Source organism: Fukomys damarensis, unplaced genomic scaffold (genome assembly GCF_012274545.1).
Source record: "Fukomys damarensis isolate Sample0158 unplaced genomic scaffold, DMR_v1.0_HiC HiC_scaffold_14, whole genome shotgun sequence".
Lineage (NCBI taxonomy): Eukaryota > Metazoa > Chordata > Mammalia > Rodentia > Bathyergidae > Fukomys > Fukomys damarensis.
This window is the reverse complement of record NW_022900926.1, coordinates 54,395,736-54,422,309: the sequence shown is the minus strand read 5'-3', so window position 1 is coordinate 54,422,309 and position 26,574 is coordinate 54,395,736. Positions and strand designations below refer to the sequence as shown.

The following is a 26,574-nucleotide window of genomic DNA, read 5'->3' as shown; positions in this document are numbered from 1 at the left end:
ATACACTACCATGTATAGATAGATAACATGGTAGTTCTACTCTTAATTTTTTAGGAACTTCCATTTTGTTTTCTATAATGACTATAGCAAATGGCTGGCCACTGTAGGTACATTCCAGGACCATTCTGAAAGCCAAGAGGCACTGTGGGGGTAGCTCTTTCTCCACTCAGGTTCTGGATCTTTGAGATCCAGGTAGTAAGCGGGTTCTTGTACCCACTGCCCAACACTGTCCATTGAGTTGGCAGTGCCCTGAGGACCTGAAATCAACTCGCAGTCTTTCATTCTGTTGAGAGTCATGATGACCCAGCTGAAAACCTACTCCTCCAGCCCTGCCAGGGACTCCAGATCTGCTTAAAATGCCTGGAGTTGTTGCTGTTTCTTACCCTGAAGTCTTACTTATTAACCATTGAAATCCTGAATCTTCTGAAGATTCGTAAACACAAATGCAGTTTATCCTTCCCCACTACTCCATCTCTGAATACTTAAGGATGGGTGGGAAGTGCTGAAATCACAGATTGGGCACACAGATAAGGCCCAAAGTGTGCTAGTGCAGCTCTTTCACATGCCTGTGATTTAGGCTGGCTGAACAGTGATTTCCAGTTAAAGGGAAAGGCAGGAGGCACTGAGTTCCCTTCCAAACATGCTGCTGCTGATGGGATGAACAAATCCTCAATCTCTTTCCTCTATGTGTGTCACACATGTTTTACAAAACCACTAACCTGTCAAAATGATAGTAGCAGCTGCCCTTGACTGAGGATTTGCACAAGCCTGCATTCGGTGCAGCTCAGTTAACATAGTAACACTCCATCAGGTGGGTATTATTAAGCACTAAGAGTCATGTGACCACTTCCCTGGTTCTACCACTCCCACCTGGCCCTGGCCTCTATCATCTCTCACCTGGATGCTGCTCTCCCTTCTCCCCCACACACTAGTCTCTTGTTCTAGCCTGCCACAGTGATCCTTTAAGCCTTAGGTCAGATCATGACACTCTTACTCCCTACCCCTCTATTCCCACAGCTTCTTCTTTACTTAGGACATAAGCACAGCTCTGTGCCATGGTTTTACAAAAGCCTTCAGGATCTGTTCTCTCTGCTGCTACTACATGGCCTCCTTACTACTTTTGCGACACTTGTGCTTCAGGATTCTACATCATGGTCTCTTTGAAGAATGCTTTTCTCCCCAGTAGCTGCATGGCCTTCTCCTTCAGCTCCTCCAGGTGTTCCCCTCAGTAATGCCTTGAGTATCCCAGTTAAAAGTTGTACACTTAGCACTACCACCACCTATATAATGTATTCATTTTGTTCACCATTTCTTAACTTCTCTACCACCATGAAAGGTAGGAATTGTTTTGTTCAAGGCTATATCTATCACACAGTAGGCACTCAATAAATATTTGCTGAATTAAAGGAATAGATGAAAAATCCAAGCGACTATGTGGTTTGTTCACCTCTACATATATAGGAAGGGGCAATGCTAGTGGCCAAACTCAGATTCCTTCTGACTCAGAGGCACACACTCTGTTCAGAACACCTGAAGTCTTTATCCTAGGGCCCAGGAGTTGTTAGAAATACAATTGCCATATAAAAAATATTGGAACTGAAGGAAGTCTAGTAGCTTTCTGCCTTTTATCTAGCAGAGGTGCCCACTCAAGCACACTGACCTAATCTCCACTACTACCTGACTAGAGAGACAGTGCGCCTGACATTTCAGAGGCCGCTCCCTGTCCTCCTTTGCCAGTCCTTGAGTCCAGTAGATCCATTCACAGGTCTAATGCAAAAAACTGGGCATAGCCTGAGAACTCTGCACTTCAGTCCAATTACTAACCTTGGTGAAATGGCTTTTGCAAATGACCTCCAATTCCAAGTAATTGCTGTCTTCAGCGTGAGCAGGTAGAAAGAGATACACAACACTAAGAGGAGGCTGCAGAAGGAGTGGCGGAAGGGGCTGGAGCTTATATAGGAAGAGCAGAAGCAGCTGCAAAGGAATCCTGTTAGAACCAGCAAACCCCACCTTGGCCAAATGAGATGTATCTTTCAGCAGGCAGATCATCAGCTAGAGATTAGCATCATTCTTGTTATACCCTACCCTGAGATCTGTTTTAATTAAGTGAATTAATATAAGTAACATGCTTAGAATAGCACTTGCCACCCTGTGACTACTACATTTCTGTAGCTATTATCATTAGATTTAATCACTGTTACTATAGCCAAAAGAAAAAAGGGCCCTGTCAAGCAAGAAATGCAAGGGTCAAATCTGCATATGCTTGAAAAGCTGACTCTAAGAAAGTGTTTCTTTATCAGCCCAGACTGTTCTAAAGACTAAAGGAAGACTAGGCTAGAAGTCCTTGGTAGACAAAGATTCCAAGTTATTTCTTTGTAATTACAATAGTTATGTTATTTTTACCCTGCTCACTTTAATCATGGTAATGTTATGTTATTTAAAATAACTATATACATTACACACACAAAAAAAAACCTTTCAAGTAAACAAGCAGCATTTAATCCCAGCTGTAACAACTATTCTAATCATTACCATTATCGGTGTGAAGAAGAGCAATCGCCCTTGGGAGGAAAAACCTGCAAACATCCATTAAACAGTGAAAGACAAGAAATAAAAAGAAATTTAAGGGCAAAGTAAGTTAATGTTAACGAGAATACAGGAGATGGGTGATTCTATTAATTATCTACCCTCACTACCGACCAGGGCTTTCAGCTGGAAACCAAAGACGATGAATAATTAATACATAATCCCATGAACCAGCCCCATCAAAAGAATAAAATCTGCATGGCAATAGTGTTATTCCTGCCATTTAACTGGAGTCATTGCTTTCATTGAAGATAATGTCCTCACCTTAGAGTAAGCACCAAAATACCTTTTAAATGAGAAAGCAATAAGGCAGGGGTGGGGGGTGGGGGGTCACAGCACTAAACATCATGTGAAGTTCAAAACACCATTCATTCTGGTGTTAAAACATTATTTTCAAGCATCTCCAAATGGATGTCTCCCAGAAAGCCCCTCCACAAGTCTTTGAAATAAATCTGAAATAAGCAGTTTTCTCTAAAGATAGAGATACTGCATGACACAGTTGACAGACATTTTGCTATGTTTTGTTTCATTCCAGAGAGGCGCCTGTGGGTAGTGACAGAGTCAAAGCCAAGCCAGATATAAGCTGAACCATGACTAGGAGTTCTGTGGAGTTTTTCAAAGGACTATGTTCCTAAGGAAAGTTTGAGTCAGTTTAGGAGGTCCATGCAACCTGATACTGACTTACGTGGTCTGCTGGTTTTGCCAGGAAGATGCCATCCTTGTGCATGCAAAAGTAGATCAGGGGTCTATTGACTGGAGCTCAAGTTATGGAGGGAGACACAAGAAATTTTTTGCTGAAAGTATTTATGTGTTCATACAGGCATGTGCTCCTTAAATGCAAAACACCAGAAATACTTAGCAGCAAGTTTTTCATAAGGGAAAACAACTAAACAGGCCCAAGTCTTAGTTTTCTAGGATTTATGTTCTACGTAAGAAAGAGTCAACCTTGATAGCAAGAAACACCCCACTTTTCAAGTATTCTGCAACTATGATGTAACAAAGCTACTCCCATGTGGCCTTCACTCAAGCCCGTCCCCATGCACCTTCTCATCCACCACAGCACCATTCAATGCTAGGAGAAAATATGACTAAGCTGAGAATAGCCTTCCTCGGACTTGCTAAGTTGATCATCATTGCTCTGATAAGACTAGTGATTAACTTTGATGTAGTCTTTTTGGACTTTCAAATTGCTTTCCCATTCCATATTTCCTTTAATCTCCACTTGGAACCTGGAAGGAGGGTATTATGTTCTTTACCCAGTGTACATTGTAAGAACTTTCAGAAATTTAGTGGTTTACTGAAGAAAACACAGCTGGCAACAGAGCCAGGACTTTCTCAAATCCAATTGCTGGGTGCTGAAAGTTCTAGACTGATGCATTTTTCTAACCATCACATAGCTCATGACATCTCATGTCTACTTTTTGCTGCAAGTAGCATTTCTACCATGGATAGCAGAAGGTAGACAACCCCTGGCCTCCTTCCTTGGAACTCCACCTCCAAGTAAAGAGGAAAGAGAAAAGTAGAGTGAATGGCCTTGCTTTCTATCTATATATATAGAGAAAGGGTCTCACTGTGTAGTTGAGACTGACGTGGAACTCGCTATGTAGTCCAGGCTGGTCTCGAACTCACAGCAATCCTCCTGCTTCAGCCTCCTGAGTGCTGGGATTACAGGTGTGTGCCACCATGCCCAGCTTTTTAGTATATTTTCTTATTCAGGAAACCTTTTCCGATGAACTTGTGCTTTATCTCAGTGGCCAAACTGCATCATATGGACACCACTGGTTGGAGGTAATTAGGAAAGCTGAACCTTAAAATTTCTATACTCTGAAATGGTGGTTGGAAATGGGCCTTGACAATGCCAGTATTATGTTTCTATAAGAATATTTATCCAACTGTGTACACATTCTGATACAGCAACAATTTTAAAGAGACAATCATGTGATAGAAGGCTCGGGTGACAAAATAAACCCCAGAGTGCAGTAAACTACTACCCTTTTGTAGCACGGCATGTTTCAACAGACCTGTCATGAGACCAGAGTAACAGAATGCTTGCCTGAAATGAGAAATTGTTACCAAGGAACATTCTTAAGCTGGATGTAGTGGCACACACTTGTAATCACAGTTATTTAGGTTAATGCAGGATGACAAGTTTGAGCAACATAATGAGGCTCTGTCTCTCAATAAACAAATATGGCTGGAGATGCAGCTAAATAGTAGAGCAACCCTGGGTTCACCAGTACCGGAAAAATAAAATGATCTAAATAAACCCTTTAGCAGACAGGCTCTGTGCCACATGCCTGTAATCCCAGCACTTGGGAATCCGAGGCAGGGGGAACCCCACAAGTTCAAGGCCAGTCTTGCTACATAGTAAGTTCAAGGTCAGCATGGGCTACAGAGTGAGGCCCTGTCTGAGTAGAGATAGAGATAGAGAGAGATAGAGATAGAGATAGGCAGACCCTCTAGGTTCATTTGCTTTTAGCCAATTTAAAGACCACTAATTGCGTTCTCCAAACTTCTATAGGCTAAGAGCCTAAGCCGCCACCCCTCCTTTCTTCAGCTCAGACCAGTGGATGGTATATGCAGATTCTGGCCGCAGGAGGTCCAAGTCCAATTTCATTTTCACCAGAGAGAGAAAAGCCAAGAATGGCCAAAGGATAAAACAGCACAAATTTCATTGTAGGTTATCTCATTGTATTTCTTTTCTCTCTTCCTTGCTACAAAAGCCCTAACATATCTGAACATGGTGAAATGGTGATTTGAGGCAGTAAATGTCCCCTCCATCTTCTTCAGAGCTAGCTTTGAATATGCCTTTTCCTGTTTCACCAAAGATTGTCCTTTGTGTTCTCAGGGAGCAGTGTGCAGTATGACCCTGAGCAACTGGTAACAATCACACAGCTCGGCAAGGTAACAGTTGCCAGGGTTACTTTGCAGCAACTTGAAGACCACTTTTATTAAAAACACAAGCCTTTCACTTATGCTTAAAGAAATCTGATGGGTCACTAAAATGGGATAAAAGGATTGGCATCTCTGTCTTTATAGTGTGTCTGTCCCCTCTGCTATCTTAACCCCTGGGTCAGATTTTAGTCAGCCCTGCACACAACCACATTGATCTTTTAAAAATGTTTTGTCCAAGACTATAATACAGGGGTAGCTTGCCCTTTTGAAGTTGGTATATGTTTTCCTTTTCTTTCTCTCTCCCTTATCTTTTACCCTCATCCTGTGCTTCCTCGGAAGCCATAAAAGCCCAAGCACCTGAAATCCTCTGGCCCTATCACAGGGCCAGACCCAGAGATAAGATGCTTTTGCACAGGATGATAGTGCCAGCTACACAAAAATTCAACAGCCTCTAGGATGAGTCAACTGTGACCATGTAGTGGTCCAAGCCCATCACAAGAAAAAACATCTTTTGAAATCATGCCCCCTGCCCATGGAAATTACCAGGCTTTAGCCCATGCCAGCTAATAAAAACCTGCTGCTCTCTTTGTTCAGAGAGCGGTAGGTCGGTCGCTCTCTCCATCAATTGCTGACTCCCTTCAGGAAAGCCCCAATTCACCTGGGGCCCCCCATGCCCTACCATAAAGCTCTGCCTGTGTAGGAGTATAAGTGCTTGCTCATTTGGTCCAGTTTGGTTTCTATCATCTCTGGGTCAAAAGATCCCATTGTCTGGAATCAAAGAAGCCAGATTATACAATGGATCCTTGAGTTACAACTGGCCTGACATACAAACAACTTGGGCTAAAACTGGAATTCTAGTTTTAACTTATGACCAAAGTCTTGAGTTATGACCTGAATGCCAGCCACTTGTGCTTCCAGATGGTCTCAGATACAGATCTGACCCTTAAAGTGTTCTGGAAAGAACATTACAACATCCTTTCCGTGTGGGGTTGAGAAATACTGGGCCAATGTTTCTCTAAGGACACCGAGATCTGCCTGGAATCAAGTGTGGCCTAAAATTATATAGGAGAGAGACTTTGAAGGCAACTGACCAACCTGAGTTACAACCAGTCATCATAAACAAATTAAGTTTGTAAGTCAAGGGTCCACTCTATCTTATATTTAATAATTCTGAAAACATTAATTTTACAAAGCTATGCAGTTATTTCTTGTTGCCTAATCTAAGTTAAGAATCCATTTAACAATAATAAAAAAAATCCATTTAATCTGCAGCCAAGGGCTGGGGATTTAGCTCAGTGGTTCAGTGGCCTGCCTTGCAAGCGCAAGGACCCGAGTTCAATCCCTGGTACCAAAAAAAAAAAAAAAAAAAAAAAATCTGCAGCCAATGAGTTTCTAAAATCAACAGAAACAATAACCAAATAGCATCATCACCTTGGTCATAATATCAGATTAGCAAATTTGAAATTATCTGCTTTTACCTATCTGTATGACACATTTCAACAGAAGACTTCATACCTTTGTCTAGAACACATCTGTCTCTACTGTTAAAAATGAAAAAAATCTTGTTATTTAGCATAAATGCAAAATGCACGCAAGGTAAACAGAAATAAGTAATCATCTCTGCAGACTGTTTGAATTAATTACTATAATTATATATTGCAGAGATAGATATACAAGACTGATACATCATGACATCTGGATCTTCATATGTAGTGTCCAGAAGAAAACATTCTACATCTTTAACTTTAAATTGGAAGTTTTAAATTTTTAATCTTAAAATTTGTATATTAGATAAATATTTATCTCTCTTACCTTCCCCTTTACCTCATAATTACATTCTTTCAAAATATTTAGCTCTTTAGCTACAGAAAAGGAGATAAATACATATGCATATGTAATAAAATATTACAAATTAAGTGATGTGCCTGGCATGATGATATACATCTGTAATCCTCGTACCTAGAAGCACGCTGAGGCAGGAGGACCATGAGCTTCAGCCCAATCTGGGATACAAAGTTTGAGGCCAACCTGGGCTATGTAGTGAGCTTGAGGCCACCCTGACTACAAAATGAGGATCACTGGGAGTTTGAGGTCAGGCTCAGCTACATACTGAGTTCAAGGCCAGTACAAAGTGAGACCCTGTCTTAAAAAACAACAATTAAAAAGCTCTTGAATTGATAATAATGCACACTTCATGGATGAACATCAAAAATGTCCTGATGAAAGCAGTCAGACACAGAAACAGTGCAGTATCATCCTATTTATATGGAATGGAATGTTTAAAAAGGCAAATTTATGGAGGCAGACAGGAAACCAATGGTTCGACCACTGGTCCAACCAACTCAGGGGTAGGAGTGGGATTAGTTGTAAATGAGCATGAGCAAATATTTTGGAGGGACATTCTAAAACTGGATTGTGGTGATGACAGTCGCACACTGTATGCATTTGCTAAAATAATTACCAAATTACACAATTATAGTGGATAAATATTATAGTGTGTTATACCTCAATAAAACAATTTTTATTAAATAGCTCTGAACACACACACACATGTGCACGCACACACACGAACACACAAACTGAATACAGCGTTTGGTAGTACTACACTTAGATAAGATTTCCAAAGAAAGTGTTTTAAACAATAATTTAGACAAAAGACAGTTTCTAAGTTTCCAAGGATTTTAATGATTTTCATCTTATAAAAGTAGCATGACCACTTTTTTTTTTTTTTTGGTTTTTTGAGACAGGATTTCATTGTATAGTTGAGACTGACCTGGAACTCACTATGTAGCCCAGGCTGGTCTCAAACTCACAGCGATCCTCCTGCCTCAGCCTCCCGAGTGCTGGGATTACAGGCATGCACCACCACGCCTGGCTTAACATGACCACTTCTTGTTATCTTTCCATAATCTTGAAGATTAGAAATACAAAAAGGGGACTGGGGGTATAGCTCCATGGTAATGTTCCTAGTTTCAGTCCCCGTTACCACGTACAAGAAGATGGGCCGGTGGGGGCCTGGTCCCAGATGGCACTAGCCAGCCTGTCTTTGCTCCATCTCCTCACTTACACACTGGCTTTCAGCAGGCTTGCTACCCACCAGATCTCAGCAGGTGACAAACTCTGTCCTTTGACAGCCCTTAATCATTCCAACAGAGGTTCCCCTACTCTATACTCCAGGACCACAGAATCCTTCCTACACAGAATTCCATTCTGTTATACATTTAGATAGTTTCTTCTTAAATGAATTTCATTAACACTTTAGTTTAGTAAACAACAATAGGCCAGGGGGGTTTAGCTCAGTGGTGCCTTGCCTGCCCAGGAAGTGCAAGGTCCTGAGTTCAGTTCCCAGTACAGAAAAACAAACAATGAAGCTAGCTAACCCCCTCTTTGGTGTTTCTCAGACCTGGAAAGTGTAACTCCACACTTTTCATCTGATGGGCAGAAGACAGGCTTAGTGAAATGTCCCAAATATCTAAGGTGGCCATTGTTGGCTCCAGAAGTCCTTCCCTTCTTTGTAAGGGCTGCCAGGGCTGTATTCAAGCACACCTGTAGGACTCCACCCCTGACTCCATGACTGCTCGGCATGAGAACCTGGGCAAGGAAATGATCTGGACCTGTTTCCTTACTTAAAAAGATGAAGATAGCTGGGTATGGTGGCTCATGCTGTAATCCCAGCACTTTGGGAGGCTGAGGCAGGAAGACTGCAAGTTCGAGCCCCAACTAGGCAGTTTAATAACTTAATGAGACTGTTGGGAAAACAAAACAAACAAAAAAAAGACTGGAGAGGTAGCTCAGTGCAAAGGCCCTAGGTTCAGTCCTCAATACCACAAAAAGGAAAAAACGGAGAAGATGCTTATAACTTGCAGGAGGCTATAAAGGTTAAATGGAATAAATAGTGTTCTAGATAGCATGCAGCACAGGATGGATGTTCAATACATTCAATTGTAACAAGCCAAAACCAATATAATTAAATTATAGTATTGAATTCCTATAAAGCCCTATGGTAAAAAGCACTATTTTTCAAAAAATATAATGCTTCTCTATCCTGTGGTAGAAACAAGCCCCTTAAAGAACACCAGAAAATCTGGAAGCACAGTTTCTCTGTCCCTGAAGCACCAGTGGGAGCTACTGCAACACTATGGCATTGATTCCATTTACTTACTGTCCATGGGCATGCCCCATACCAGCTAGCACCCACTTCTCAGGAGCCCAGCCACAGAACTGGACCTGGTTGGACCTGGGTCCTACGTAAGGGATTAGGTCAATTTTAGGTTTGAAAGCAGGCACTCTTTTCCTACTCTGAAAGAGACCCCTACATCTTAGACCACTAGAGGCCCAGCTTGAAGTTGAGCCAATGCTGGGGTTCAATCAGATCTTTAAAATGGCCATGTGGCTGGTCATCAGTCCCTGAATGAAACTAGTCTGGGCCTAAGACCAAGTCAACTTCCTCTTCTCACACACTGATGGACCTAAAATTCTCTCTGATGTTGCGATGAGATTCCTAGTATCAATCTTCATTTTCTTTGTCAGTGTCTACAGAGTCCAGACACTGACATTTGGGCAGTTAGGTGCAGCTTCCTAACTTAGGAGCTGGAAAGCAGAGTGACCATGAAACTGACCCCTGAATGAAAGCAGGAGGTCCACATAGATAGGATGGTGTGGAAAGGAGAAAAGACTACTGCAGTACAGAAGAAAATCCATGTGGAGCCACTTTTGCCATTAGGCAACAGCTCCACACCGTACCACAGTTCCCCAATCAGGATGGCTTGGTTGCCCATAAGCTCACAATAGAAAACTGTGTTCACTTTCATGATATTTCTAAGTCTGTAAAACACTGCTGAGAGGATTGGGAAAGGTTCTCCTCCACCAAACCTGAGTTGGGCTGTTTTTTCCTTCACAGTATTGGGGGATTGCTGTGGCTGGTATCTAGATGTCCCCCGCCAAAGGCCCATGCAGTCATAGTGGGGCTTTTACAGAGGTGGCTGTAACTAGAGTGTGTGATGCTGGGATTAAGGGTGTAGTTCACTGATAAATTTGGCATAGCTCCAGCTAGGATTAACCACAGTAGGGTTAAAGGTGTGTTACACGCCCTAAATCGGGGTAGCTGAAAGAATATAGGGGACAGAAAGAGTTGCTTTTCTACTTGCTGCTTTGCCTGCTATGGACTATTTCTCCTCTGTGATGTCCATCTGCCATGCCACCCTGCCCTGGAGCCAGCCGATTATGAACTAAAACCTCTACAAAGCATAAGCTGGAATAAATCTTTCCTCCTTTACCTTTGGGTTTTGAGTATTTTGTCTCAGCAATGAGAAAAATAACTGAGAGGGGTTGAATGGTTCCCCAGCTCTTTTTTATGTTTTGTTTTGAGACATGGTCTTGCTATGTCACCAGGTTGTTGAGGCTGGGCTCAAACTTGCAATCCTCCTGCCTCAATTACCTAAGTGCCTGGATCACACCTGAGCCCTCTCCTTGACCAGGCCTTGGCCTTGGCCTGTGTTCTTGCCAGGCCTGCATAAGAGCTCAGAGTTAGCAACAATCCTGATTAGTCAGTTTGGAGAAAACCCTCCAATCCTTGATGTCTGACCAACACAATATGTAATGAAATTTCCTGCCCCTAGATTCATCCTGGCCTGCCTTTGGCAAGAATCCTATTAATGGAGCAAGAATTCCTGCAATCCTTCGTGTCTCCTCTCAGCAACTTTCCATCAACTGACCTTGCCCAACCTGCTCCTTAGCTATCAATCTGGCTCCTCGTTGCCTATTGTGATAGTCCTGAGAAGTCTTCTTTATTTCTCCTTCCCCATCCTCTTCCCCTTTTCCTTTCCCTTCTCCTCCCCACCCCACACAGATGGAACCCTGGGGCGCTCTACCACTGAGCTACATTCTCAGCCCTTTTTAAATTGTTGTTTGTTTGTTTGCTTGCTTGTTTGTTTTTGAGACAGGTCTTGCTAGGTTGCCTAGTTAGGACTTGAACTCTGCAATTCTCCTGCCTTAGTCTCCTTGAGTGCTGGGATTATAGGCATGTACCACCACACCTGTACCTTAACAACGTAGTGGAACAAACAGTGACCCCAAGAAGTTTTGCCCATCTTAATACATCTAGGGAACCTGTACTACATTATATGGCAAAAGAGTGACTGTCACCTTATAAGGCCAAAAAAAGGATTTTGTGAGAAGGATCTTATCCTGGATTATCTCTGTGGGCTCTAAATGCAATTATCTATATCTATATCTATATCTATATCTATATCTATATCTATATCTATCTATATCTATATCTATATCTATATCTATATCCCTTTAAGAAAGAAGCAGATGGAGCTTTGAGACACAAGACACAAATCAGAGATAAAGAGAAAGTGAAGCTGGAGGCGGAAATTAGAGCCACGTGGCTTCAAGCAAATAAATACAGAATGTCTAGAAAAAGCAGAGTCCTGCCAACACTTTCATTTTGGACTTCTGACCTCCAAAACTCTTATGCCACCAAGTCTGTGGCAGGTAGCTAGATCAGCCATAGAAACTCATGCCGAATTGAAGTTAAGAGGTGGGGTTTGCAGCCAGCCAAAGTGTTAAGGATCAGGATACCCAAACCCATCATTTGATACTTTTACAATAAGCAGAATTATTTTTATAATAAAAGTAATCATTAAAGATCATAAAACATGAGTACACACAAAATATGGGGTATGGAAAAGAGCAAAACATAAGCAGTATAGGACAGTATAAGACAGAAGGACATCTCAGGAGACCTGAGACCTTCACTTGCTACTTCTTAACCTGAAGAAGTAAAATCAAGGCAGGCAGCAGAACCACTGAGATAAATCCCCAGCCCTGAAGTAAAATTTAATTAGGCCACCAAATCTACTTCTTCCTACATCCTAGCTCATGGAAGAAAGGAGGGAAGAAAGGAAGGAAGGGAGGGAGGGAGGGAGGGAATACAGCCAGGGATTTAGCTCAGTGGTGCTGCCACCTGCCTTGCAAGCGGAAGAACTGAGTTCAAGTACCAAAAAAAAAAAAAGAACTGAGTTCGTACCAAAAAAAAAAAAAGAGAGACAGAGTAATACCCTTAAGCAAAGCAGATACTCAGTAAATGTGAGTCCAACTTCTTTCTCTCTGTTGCCTTAAGAAAGAGAATACAGTTCTAAAGGGAGAGGATCTGTTCTAGAATCTGAATTCATGAATCTCTGCAAGAGTAGATACGCTTTTTGTTGAAGATTTAAAGATATTTAAAGAAGTTTCCTTCATTTCACAAGAATAATATTTTGGCAACATATCAAAGAAATAAAATGTCACAAAGTAAGTCCTGTTAGAAAAAGGTAGCAAAAAGTACATATTCAAGAACCAAATGTAGGGCCAGGGATTTAGTTAAGTGGCATGTGCCTGCCTTGCAAGCACAAGGTCCCGAGTTTGATCCCCAGTACCAGAAAAAATAAAAAATCAAGAATTAAATGTGGCAAGTGACTGAAGTGACTCTCTCATGGAGTGTGTGTGGCTCCCTTCAGTGGACAAATCAGAAGCTGTTTACACCACTCACATACATGCACAAGAACAAACAAACCTCAGCCTGTATTTTTTGCCTGGTGTGCAGAGCCATTACCCAAGAGGCAAAACAATGAACTGTCAAATGATCCTTTATAAACAAGTTATTACTCAAACCACCACAAAGGCAAGGAGTCAGTGACAAACTCTCCAGCGTATCTCATGTTACTCCCTTTCACAAAGGGCCAGGAGCTCGCTTCGCTCATCCCAAACACAGCTTTGTCTCTCAGGCCTATTATCACTCCGGAAATGCACTTGGAGGGGACAAAAAGCATATTTCCCTCACCCTCCACTGGGTTCTGAAGTCCTGGTAACAAAAGATAGATTAGCAAGATAAAAACCATGCACATTTATTTAATGTAAGTTTCATATAATATGGGAAACTCCCATGAGGAAATGGAAAACCAAAGAAAAAGTAAAACCTGGGTATTTTTAACACTGTGTTTTATTACAATATGGATAGTCATGAATAAGTATGACAGGATAAAGAAGTATTACCTTTTTAAAAAGTATTATCTGGGGCCAGGGATTTAGTTTAGTGGTTCTGGTGCCTGCCTCAAAAGTGCAAGTTCCCAAGTTCAATCACCTGGTACCAAAACAAAATAAATAAATAAAAATAAATAAAAGTATCATCTAATGGTAATAAATTGGAGGAAACTTAGCAAGGCCTGTTTGTCTAGAATTTTCTCTCCATCCTGTGTCTTTGGGGTAAGAATGATATAGGAGATAAGACGCAGCACAGCTGCCTGGGGAAATGAGCCGGGCCTATCTCACAAGATCCGAGGACAGAGCCAAATAATTCTCAGGACCCTGTATGTAGAACTCTGGAGCTCCCACAAGATGTGGACCACATAAAAAAGACCAGACATCCCAGGAGCTGCTATCATAATAACCCATGCTGCATTTCTCAGATGCAATGTGTACTTTTAGTTTTGCTTTTACCTTGTTTTTCTTTTGTTTGGCCCAAGTTTGCTCTGCAGAGCTAGTTTCTCCCATATCCAGTCATCCCACACTTTTCAAATAAACTTTTTGGCACCATTTTTGGCTTGTCTCCTTTAATTCTTCGTTCAAGGCAAGAAGGACCTAGAAGACTTTTGATTGGCAAGCCATTTCTACAGGAACTACCTGAAGAATGCTCCTTTTCTGTGGAGTAGGGCAGATTGGGGATCTCTCACTGGAGGTCTAATAACTGCCTTAGAAAAGGTTGAAAAATCTTTCCTAAACGGTATGCATGCTTCAGAGGAGAAAGAAAAATGGCCAAGAATGACCTTCCTCCTTCTGCCAATTTCTCAAATGTCTTCAGCTTTAAGATATTTGAGTTTACCTATCCTGAAACACACCATCTGTTATGGTCTGGATCATAAATGTCCCTCAAAAGCTACATATGTTTAAAAATGGGTTTTTTTAGAAGCTGATCAGATCATGTAGGCACCAACCTCATCAATGGCTAATCCACTGATAAGCTCATGGCTGAATATGCTGTTAGGAGGTGGGGCCGTGGAGGAAGTAGGTCACTGGGTGTGTGCCTTTGAAGGATATATGGTGTCCCCAGCCCTTCCTCTTTCTGTGGCTCTCTACTGGCTTTCTCTGTTATCTGAATGCAATGGGTTGAGCAGCTTTCCTCTGACGTGTCTCTCTGCCCTGATGTTTTCTGTCTTGGAGCCAGCCAAGGATGGACTAAAGTCTCTTGAAACCATAAGCCAAATTACACTTCTCTTCCTTTAAATTGTATATTCTAAGCATTTTGTCCTAGCAACAGAAAGCTAATATACTGCCTATAGAAATCCAGGCTGCATTCATTTTTCAAGGGTTGTCACAACAAATTACCACAAACATGGTGGGTTAAAACTATAGAAATTTCTTCTCTTATGTTCTGGAGGTGAGAAATCCAAATCAAGGTGTTAGCACATTCCTGCTCCCTCTGGATGCACTAGGGGAAAACATGTTCCTCGACTTCCAGCTTCCAGCACTATGGCTTTCCTTGGCCACCTTAAGCCAGTCTCTGCCTCCCTGGTTACATGGCCTCCTCCTTTCCAGTTCGTGTCCAATCTCCCTCTTCTTCACTCTTGAAGAACACTTGTTACAGAATTTAGGGCTCACCTAGATAATCCAGGATGATCTCCTCTGAGGATCCTTAACTTAATCACATCCACAAAGACTCTTCCCAAATAAGGGAAGATTCACAGGCTCTAGGGGTTAGAATATGAACACATCCCTTGGGAGGCACAAGATGTCACTTCTCCCCCCGATGCCTTGCTGGTCTCATGTGAATCTCAGAGGCTGGGTTTTCTGTCTTCTCATAGACATACTCTCAGCTTCTCATGGCTGTTCTTGGTTCATGTGTCTCAGTCAGTTCCCTACTTCTCCAGAGTGGGAGGTGTTCAAGGGGTAAGAGGTGCTCAAGGGGTAAGAGGTGATTAGGTATCAGTCACTACTCTGTCACGATGGCCTTTTATGCCAATCTCCGACCACTATGGTCTGAGCATTGTGAGAAAAGGGTCTATTCTTCTCATATTCACATCCCCTGCAGCTTAGCGTTGTACCTAACATAATAAGGGGTCGCCATGATTGGATATTTGTCAAATAAAAGATTACATCTATCTATATTAGTCACATGAAATTCATTGTTGTGTCTGATGCTAATTATTAGGAAGCATTATATATCTGTGTATTGCACAATGCCTAGTGGGGAAGATAAATATTTACAAGGTTCTTCTCCATTCAACCAGCAGTCCCTGTCAGTCATACCCATTAACCTGATTTATGACCCAGTAATGGGTTGAAAACCACAAACCAAAAGTGACTGCTAAATTGTATGATCACCAACATCTGAAAAAACAAACTAGCAAGCAATCCAACTGCAGTCATCTAGACCAATCTGAATGATCAGAAGACTAAGATAAGAGAAAATGCCCATATGAATGCAAGATGCTTAGAAGGTATTAGATAAAATAAATGTGATTCTTAGGCATCCTATATGAGTCATACTCTCTGCACAAGAATAAATTTTTTAAACAAAACAGAAACCCATAGAGCATAATACAGGCCAAAGAAGCCCTGAATAGCATGTGGTCCGAAGAGCTCTGGTCACTTTTGGTGAGCATCATTTCCTTCACCTGTAAGCCCTGTTCAAATCCATCAAAAGCCACAGGATCTTCACACAATTCTCAGGAAAACACTGATAGGGCTCCACATTCTCACACTCTGTCATGTTACAAGTTAGACACAGAGGCTTCAGCAAATTACAGCATGCTTCCCTCCTTTTCCTGCTCAGTTCTCCAGTCTCTCCATCTGCTCTCCTCTACCCAAATGCTCAGAACCTTGCTCCTGAGGGCAGCCCAAATCCCTGATGTCACTAGATATAAGCAAAACATTCACTTGTCTGAGGATATTCCAATGTTGATCATGAATTCTGGAAGGCAATGCTCAGAATATTCAAAAGAACAAACTTCTAATCATAAAATTTTAGGTACAGGAGACAGAGTACACTTTTAAAGAAAACTTATTTCTTAGCCCTTTAGAATACACCAACTGAGAAGCCAGGTCTCTACTTATTCAAAACTGAGCCAGCTCTGGCTACAGAGATCAATCCATGGCAGCTGGCATTCTTAGTAATGAGCCAGTTCCTTCTGTTCTGTTAAGTGCAGAGACAAAGACAAGATTCAGGCGTGCTCAAATCAAACTGTCTTTGTTTAAACCTTCCCTTTCAGGCAGAGCTGTCAGTTTCAGCAGCCAGTAGAGAGGACAAATGTTCTTCAGAGCAAAGCTGTTCAAGTATCCAGGCAGCCAACACAGGGGGCCCTGCCACAATTCCTGACCAGCCCTATGGCTGAGATTACTCCAGAGTAGATACCATGGGCATGTACAGCCTGCCGTGAACCCAACACCAAAGGGAAGGCAATCTACTCCGTCGTGAAAATGTCTGCAAGTCCCCACTAAAGCTGTCAGTCAACCCACATTCATCAGAACCCATCTCTAAAATAGGATTTCTAAGCCATGGGTCATGGCCCATTTGTGAGTAATAAAAATAGATTAATGGGTTACAGACAGCATTTTAAAGAATGAAATATAGAATATAAACCAACAGGTACTACATGTGTTTTAGAAAACGATATGTGTTTACATGTGTATGTATATATACTAGGTTACTATATAAAATGTATTTCTATTTTGGTAGTGCTGGGAATCAGACCCAGGGCCTTCTGCTTACTAAGCAAGCACTCTAACACTGAGCTGTACCCCAGCCCTAAAATGTATTTCTTATAAGGAATCATAGCCAAAAGTTTGAAAGCCACTGTTCTTGAGCAGAAATGAATCAAGTATTCAACCCCCCAAAAAAAATAACCTATATTTCTTTTTGGAATGCCAATAATTATCCAAAGTACCTCAGACAGTGTTTGCAAACCAAGTTAGGCTTTTCCGAGTGTGATTCTGGCTTCTTAAGAGGTATTTCAAAAAATGTGAGAATTCTTGATGATAATTTTTACATTTTTGTGTTTTTAATGAGAATCTAACAGACTGAACATATTTGGAATCATCTGGATGCCTCCCTCAAAAGTGCATTATGTTTTGTGGTTAGGATGGTCATGTTTGCATTTTGCTCATAGTCAAATGCAGGTAAAATGGCTTTCTAAGAACCAATCATAAAATCTGATGAACCAGATACATGTGAAGGTCAGGCTGGGTGATAACACAGTGTATACAGGAGTTCCCATCATCCAAACAGAATTACAGTAAGAGAACTGAGCCATGACAGATATGCTGGACAAGGGGGCTAGGCCACAGCACTCAGTACTAAGTCAAGTGGAAAAGGGCACATACAGTGGATCCCACTGCTGAACACAAACTTTTAGCAGTTCTTCATGGTAAATGCAAAAGCAAATGAAGTAAGTGATTTTTCTTTCCTTTTGCAGTACGGGGGATCGAACTCAGGACCTCGCACTTCCAAGGCAGGCACGGTGCCACTGAGCTAAATCCCCAGCCCTGAAGTGATTTTTACGTATCACAGAATAAAGGAACTGATTTTCCACTTTATTGACATTAATAAAATTAATAATTTCATCCAAATTATTCTGCCAATTTCATGTGGTTTTCTTACCATGCTACTAAAGATAACTATTTATTTTCATTCAGTATGTCTAGAAATTAAACTGGACTGGGGAAGAGAGCATGAGGACTACACCAAGGGGCCACACTTCACTTCACACACTTCACATCCTCTCACACACAGCGGTTCTTGATCAATGGAGAGAAGTTGCAGCACAGTGAGAATGAGGCGGCAGGTAATCCTCCTTGATTCTGTTTTTGTATTCTACCATGAAATGCTTTATCTAGTTTGTTTTGTGGCTAAGGTATTTCCTCAACTATGCTTGCACCAAAACAATATTAGATGAATTTATATTCCTAATGATGGGGAATGGGAGGTCACAGAGCTTGTGCAGTGTTTGAAGGAAGCCACACTGAATTTCTGTAATCCTGAGGAAAGACAGTAGGAGTGAACATTGAGACAAGTTTCCTGTATCTTGAGCTTTCGATAGTTGCTTGCTCTTTGACCTTGAAATTCTATTTTTAGGAAATTATCCTAATAACTCAGAATATTAGAAAGGATTTAATAGCAGGGAACTGATTAGTGGGATGGTATGATCATATAATCATGCTGATTGATGTTGACAAGAAAATCATAGCTAACAGGTATTGAGTGCTAACTTTATACAAAACACTATTTTAAGCATCCATATGGATAACTTCATTTAATTCTCAAAACACACTAACATGGTTGGTATTAACATTCCCCACAATTTACAGATGAGTAAATTAAAGCACAAGTTAAATTATCTGCCCAGTTCATAAGTGGCAGGACTGAGGTATGAACCCAGAGAGTCTAATTCTAGGTACTTCATGGATAATCAAAAGTTGCTATTGATTGAATGTTTATTCCCATTCCACTCCCCAAATTCATATGCTGAAATCCTAGTCCTCAGCATGATGGTATTTGGAAATGGAGTCTTTGGTGGGTTATTAAGTCACGTGGGTGGAACCCTCATGATAGGATTAGTGCCCTTCTAAGGAGAAACAGAGGAGGCTTACCTCCTTTCTCTGCTCTCTGAATGTGAAGATACAGCAACATTTCCATCTACAAGCCCGTAAGAGGACTTTCAGCAGTACCCAGCCGATACTGACCCGCTAAACTCACCCTTTCCAGCTTCCATAACTGTCACAAATAAATCTGATTAAGTCACCCAGCCCATGCTACTGTTGCAGCAGCCTGAAATATGACTGAAGGCATGTAAATGTATGCATTATCTATGTCACAGAGATATGTATATACATAAGATATAATCAAGTGAATGGGGCAAATTATAAAACATGAACTATAACCTTATTTGTGTAAAATTTTTGAAGGTCCGGCAAGATTTGCATCAATAGAAGTTGTTACTGACTTTTTTCCTATGCAAATCATCTTTAAATCATTTTGAGATGGAAAGCAACACTTCATTTTAAAAATATGTTCCAGGGCCGGGGATTTAGCTCAGCGGTTTGGTGGCCTGCCTTGCAAGTGCAATGACCCGAGTTCAATCCCCAGTACCAAACAAATAAATAAATAAATAAAAATATGTTCCTGGTACTCTACACTCCAATTACTATACACTACATATATGAACAATATCACAGAAAATTTCTGGTGAAGATTAGTAACTTAGCCCTCTGTTATATTCTACCAAAAAAAAAAAAAAAATCCTGACAGATGCTTTCTTGTATGACTTTCATTTAGTAGCATTTCACTGTCAAGTAAAAAGCAATTTAATCAAGCCAGCCTATCTGTTATGGTTTATATCTAGATGTTTCCCCAAGCCTCGTGTGCTCATAGGTGGGGCTTTTAGGAAAGGATTGGAAAATGGGGCATAATAATCATCAATGGATTAGTCCACTAATGAGTGTAGAGCCATTTTGCTGTTCGGAGGTGGGATTTGTGGGTGTAGCCTGGAAGGACTTAGCTATTCCTCACCTCCCTTCACTCTTCTCTGCTTCCTGCCACCATGCTATGAGCAATCCTCCTCTGCCATGTCACCCTGCCTTGGAACCAGGGGTCGATGGACTGAAACCTTTACCGACTGAACCAAAATAAACCTTTCCTCTTTTAAATTGTGGGTGTTGGGTACTGTGTCTCAGTGATGAGAAACTAACTAAGACACTACCTAAGAATCCAGAGACCTCAGGAATCTTCATTCCAGCCCAAATCTCTTTCTGCCAGCCAGAGTTATCCACACGGTTTCCTCCAGCCTGGCCTGTGACGAAGGCAGGAGGAACTGCAGCATAGCACTGAAGCCTCCACGTGACCACCTTCCCAACAGATGTGACAGTGCCTAGCAGCAGGAAGTGTGAAGAGGCAGTTGTCCTTCCTTTACAACAGAAAAGTCCAGGCCCTGGGAGTTAGGCTATAACCACAGTAAACCCACTTCTTCACTTTAGGAAAGGGGGTCATGAAGGAAAATCTAAAACCAACCAAAAAACCCAGGCCAAACTCTGCACCTGCACTGGAATAGTACCAGTATTTTCTTGTGCTTATAGCAGTCGTTCCCTTGGCCATAAAGCTCCGTTCAAATATTGAGTTACCATAGCCTAAGCATCCTGATCAGCTTATCAGGTCTAACTTCACTCTGAATTGAGTGGGGTTAATGCTAAATGCACACACCAAGTACACTGGCTACACATTGTTTCAGATTCTTTCAATGCCTCACTAATGATTTCAGAAGCACCAGAGCTGAGAGAACTTTAGTATCATCTGGGCCAGAGTTGCTCAGTGGAAATAGCCATTAGTTTTGGGGTGGGCTATTTCTTCACTGGGCCAGGTGGGATGGTTCAGGGCATTTCAAAATATCTAGTATCCAGGATTCCAACCACTAGTGCCCAGAACACTGCAACAACCTAAAATACTACCTCTCAACATTTATAGTGGTGGAGAACCACTAGTCCAGTCCATCTCTAAATTCAGGGAAGTCATTTCTCTAAAGACGCTCAAGTAGGTAGAGACAGAGTCTATGTCCCAAAAGCACTGAGTTTACTCCTCTTTCCACTCTTCCAAACTCTCCTAATTATGCTCAAGAAAGCAAGAAACACTTAAAAATCAAGAATAGACTTTACACTTAATGACAAGTTTTATAGCTTCTGGATGGAAGATTATGTGCTTAATTTTTTTCCAATCTCATGATGGATATTCTGGCACAGAATTCTACTACATTTACTCTGAAAGAGCAAACAGTCTATAAATATTCGATGCTTAAAGATGCATTGTGGTAAGCTGGGCACAGTGGTGCACACCAGTAATCTCATTGCCAAAAACACTGCGGCAGGAGGATCACTATGAATACAAAGCCAACCTGGGCTACATAGTGAATTCAAGGTCAGCCTGAGCTACATAGGGAGACTCTGTCCACCCACGCCCTAAAACAATAACAATAACAAAACAAATCAACAACAATAACAAAAGATGCATCGCATAATGAATTCACACCGTGAACACTATCTGTACCAGAGAGAGAGGGGAAGAGAAAAGGAGGGAGGGATCTGGAAACATTTGCATTTTCTTAAGAAAATTTTTCTTTAAAGGCACTATCTAAAAGTAGCCAGGAAAATGAGTTTATCTGGGATAGCTTTTACCAAATAAAACCTTTGACTTCAAAGTTTTTGAAAGTCAATATTCTCCAATGGCTAGAAATATAGCTTAATGATAGAGTACTTGCTTAACATGCATGAAGCCCTGGGTTCAATCCCAGGCCACAGCCAAAATTAATTTTAAAAAATCAACATTCTCCTAAGTCAGTCCAGTTCTCATCATTCTGAAAATTTATATTTAAATAATATTCTACTAGTTCATAAGGGCCTAACAAGATCGGACCAAAACATGGCGTTGACATATACCCTCCACGTTGTAATAAGAACACTATTAGTATTCAGTTTTCCTGTCACTAAGACACAATACCTGACACCCATAATTTAAAGGAGGAAAAGTTTAATTTAGCTTATGGTTTCAGGAGATTCAGTACACAGTCAGCTGGTTCAAACACAGAAACCTTATGGAAGAAGGGTGAGTTAGAGAAAAGCTGCTTAGTTTATGCTGAGAAGCAGGGGAGCAGTACCAGAAAGTAATAGGCAAGACACCCACACAGTGCCAGAGGCCACGCCTCCATGACTCACCCAGACTCACCCAGGAGCCCGCTTTGCTAATTTGCTAGTTGTTTTTTAATCCAGTGAAGTTGACATATCAGGATTAATGGTCAAAAGCCCCATATATTTTATATTCACATGTTGAATTTAGGACACTGGCACATAAACTCTCACTGAAATTTCAGAGAAAGAAAACCCATCATACCAACTCTTTAACCGTATTTTATTTACATGATTCTAATGGTAGATAATTTTTACTTGTTTCTAACTTGTAAAGCAAGACTTCTTCTCAGAATTACACAATTTACACAATTTGCCACCATCATGCAATCTGAAACACTGGAAATAGGGATGGAGAAGAGGACAGGAATGTTAAAAAAGAGAGAGCACAAGGAGGGACTACACAAAGCACAAAGCACAAAATAAAATTATTGTACAGAAATTTCAGATAAAATCTTTTAAATACTTCAAACCTGACATCCAGTCTTGTTCTTTGCACTTACAATTTGTGACTATTTCTCTACTTATATCAGGTCGAATTAAAATTCACTTAGTAGTTTCATTTTCACTTCAAAAACCTGTATCGTGCCTATGTCTACATCCCAGAGGGTCCACTCCCACTGCACTCGGCTGGGAAAACTTTCCTGTCCACAGTCACAGTCAAAAATGCAGTTTACAAAGGAGCAGAATACTCACGGGACTTGTCTCTGCAGCTGGGCAGCCGGTGGGGCCTCACAAAGGCAAAGCACAGCCCTCAGAGCCGGGCTTTGTGTGGAAGGGAGGATGGCGGGAGGGTCTGCTGGGGAACAGCTTCAAGCTGCTCTGATATTTACATGTCAATGCCCAAACCAAAGCGCTCCTCTGCTTTTCCAACTTGTCTGGCAGCCAGGCCTTTGGGTTTTGTTCTTTTCCCTTCTGCAAGAAGCCTTGAATCCAAAGGTTGCCAGCAGCATTTGGCAAAACTCCTTATGAAGGATTTGTCAACCTCTTCAGAGCCCTGAGCCTAGGTCAACAGATCAGCAACCGGCAGGCAGGCTTTTCATATTATCTAAGGTCACCACGCAGGGAGAGATGAACACTTCAGGTGATACCCAAGGGACAGAATCAGAATCTCAAAGGAGGTGTGGGTCAGAAAAAATGAGCTCAAATTAAAAAAAAGAAAAATAAAAAAGGTATGATTCCAGAGAAATAGATGTTCCATTTGTACTTAGGCTCAAAAACCAACTATTCTGGAGTGTTGTTTTTTTTTTTTATATAATTTAATGAGACAATGGTATAATTTGGGTGCCAAAAACAAATTAACTTAACAATTTTAGGATCCACTAAATGCAGCATTATGAACAAGGGGACAGGAACGGAAGAGAATAGATGGTCCATGAACTGTTCTACTGAGAGGAATCCTGTCCTATAAGGAAGGAATAATTTCCGCTGGCTGGCACCAGGAGAATAAGCATCTTCAATCCATGAAGGATACAAAGAGCAGATTTATTCAGGGGCTCCACTCAGCAGAGTAAAGGACTGACGACTGGATGAGATAGCATCTGCATAAACTAGAAAGAATCTCTAACAATGAAAAATTCCAGTTCTTATGTATATGTGGGCAAGGGGGCTTTCCCGCAGGCTAGGATGGAGGACTATATAGAGGTCCTGGCAGAAGCCAGTTAGGCATCACTGACTTCATCCGATGTGAGAAGACCACCTTAAAGTCTCTGCATTTTTAAACCTGGAAATAAAATGACTATGGAATAAAAGTACTGATTTACAGAGCAACATAATCTGTGTAATGTAGAAAGATTTATACTGAGATGAGGCCACTCTTATAATGCTCAAAAAAAGTCCAAGCATTAGTCATTTCTAAAATTACAAAATGCAAATCCATGACCCACTTATTAAGCTTGAAAATTTCAAGGTTGGCTTGCTCAATGCCATACCCTTAAATTCCTTTTCCTTTCTTCCCTTTTTTCTCAAAAAGGCTGTTGATATAATTTGGGCCACTTACAACACTTACGTTTACAAAGTGTTTTATGGTCAATTGAGCTTTATGAATATTTCATAGGGTAGAATCTTAATGCTGGTCTAGGACTTGGAAGCAGAGAGGGGGAGGAGTTCCTAGGAAGTGCCTGTGCCTGTGTGTGCAGGGGCCTGGCGGACACTAGCAGTTTCTGCCTTATGAAAGGCAATGGCAAAAATTTTCCTTCCCCGGAAATATTTTCTTTCTGCCTATGTTGTGAAAGAATCCAGAGAACTGCTTTGACCTTTACTACCCCCAGCACTGTGGTAGATGTGGATGGAATTTTATCACAAAGTAGCAGGCAGTGAATGCTTTAATCACCATAGTCCCACCAATACCACCTCCATCACCACCAGCACTATCCCAGTGACATTATAAGACGGCTATTGAGATTCCTGTCTTTCTAAAGTGAGGAGATAAATGAGATATGTGTATATAAAATGTTGACCATTACTGACAAATTGACCTCCACACAGAATGTACCAATTCATATTCCCAACAACATTCTATGGGAGTGCTGTTTTCCTATACAGCCATCAACATGGGTATATACTAATCAGAATTTTTTGTACATTTTAATTTTACCTTTGAGGACTTGATAAAACATTTTTGTTTACTTTATATTTCATTTATTGTTCATAAGGTTGAGCATCATTGTATTTTTTTTAAATACGAGGTGTTATACTTTGTATCTAGATGTCCCCCCAAAGCCTCATGTACTCATATGTGGGCTTTTTGAAACTGGCTGGATCTAGGGTGTATGACAGGGCATGGGATTAGGGGTGTGTGGTATTAAATTAGTCCACTGATTGGAATTAGCAAAGTTCTGCATGTGGATAATGAGAAGATTCACCCTGCATATGGTTGGCCCCACCCAAAAGTTTGTAGCCTGGATGGGATAAAAGGAAAAGAGAGGCTTGATGCTACTGCTACTGATGCTTGCTGCTCTCTGCCTTCTGCTTGCCACACTGTGAACTATTTCTCCTCTGCCGTGCCTCTCTTCCATAACGCCCTATCTTGGAGCCAGCTGACATGGACTGAAATCTTCACAAACTGCAAAGTGAAATAAACCTTCCTTCCTTTAACTTTGGGTGTCGAATATTTTGTCTCAGCAAAGAGAAAAGCAACTAAGATACTAGGTAATAAATTTGGACAGGTATGTCCTAAATTGTTTGGTTATCTCTGTGGAGTAGGATAACAGGAGATTTTCCCTATCAAGGTACAGCAGTACCCTCTTCTCATCACCATAATTGCAATGCTTTTTTACTCTACTACAAAAGACATGCTGCCAACATAAGTGAGATTTAGTGTTTGGTGAGGAGTATAGACATTATTTTGAAAGAAGTTCAGAATAGAACAGAGCTCATTTGGAAGGCTGATTTTTGGGGTTGTTACATTTCACACAGATGACGATCAAGGGGAATATAAAGGAAATCTGGGCCTGGGATTTAGCTCAGCGGTGCTGTAAGCACATGGTTTTGAATTCAATCCCCAGTACCCAAACAAAAAAGGAGGTCTATGCCCACATCTGCTAGAGAGAAACCAGCACAAAAAATGATATGGGCAGTCCTTAATAGTACCATGCTAGGGGCCGGGGATTTAGCTCAATGGTTCTGCTGCCTGCCTCACAAATGCAAGGTCCCAAGTTCAATCCCCAGTGCCAGAAAAAAAACAAAAGAAAGAAAGAAAAAAAAAGAAATAGTACCGTGTCCTTTAAAAGAAGTTTCTTTCAGATGGGAAGAAGTCTATACCAATGAATGCAAAGCAAACTTTACTTTCTAGGAAAAATTCAGGCTACAAAAGAAGGAAATGCGGAACTATTTTAACACACCCTGTATGAGATAACAGACCACAATAATTCAAGTTAATTTATTAATAAATTCCACTTTATTGTTTTGGAATATAAATCAACATTTCTGAAAAATGATTTGATCTATTTCATTCTATAATTCTACTTCTATATCTCTTTCACTAAAAAAAAAAAAATTCTATAAGCACTGAGAGGCTGAGGCAGGAGGATGGCAAGTTTGAGCCAAGCCTGGGCAACTTAGCCAGAACTATCTCAAAACAAACAAACAAAAAACAGCCAAGGATGTAGCTAGTGCGAAGGACCTGGGTTCAATCCCTACTACTGCAAAATAAACAAACAAATAGATAAATAAAAATTAAAAATTGAATAATGGAAAAAGTTTTATGCACATAGATGCATAAAACAGCACTATTTATAATAGTGGAAACAGAATATCAAGGAGACTGCTATCCAATAAAAGATGATTTGAAGGGCTAAGGATTAGATCAGTGGTTCCACTGCCTGCCCTGCAAGCACAAGGACCTGTGTTCAATCCCCAGTAAAGAAAAAAAAAAAAAAAAAAAAAAAA

The 26,574-nt window shown here is 41.0% G+C and overlaps 1 protein-coding gene across 3 annotated transcripts in view; it reads right to left on the bottom strand.

Moving 5' to 3' along the window:
• Positions 1-26,574, bottom strand: part of Ankrd6 (ankyrin repeat domain 6) — a 189,734-nt gene that overhangs the window by 133,002 nt on the left and 30,158 nt on the right. Inside the window, exon 1 of one of the 3 annotated variants that reach the window (XM_010633244.3) lies at positions 22,882-23,131. The exons of 1 other annotated variant lie outside the window; for it this stretch is intronic. The gene's annotated coding sequence lies outside the window, so the exon portion shown is untranslated. Of the gene's footprint in view, positions 1-1,824; positions 1,841-22,881; positions 23,132-26,574 lie in introns of those variants that run through there. One more of the 3 variants, XM_010633245.3, reaches the window with a different exon arrangement.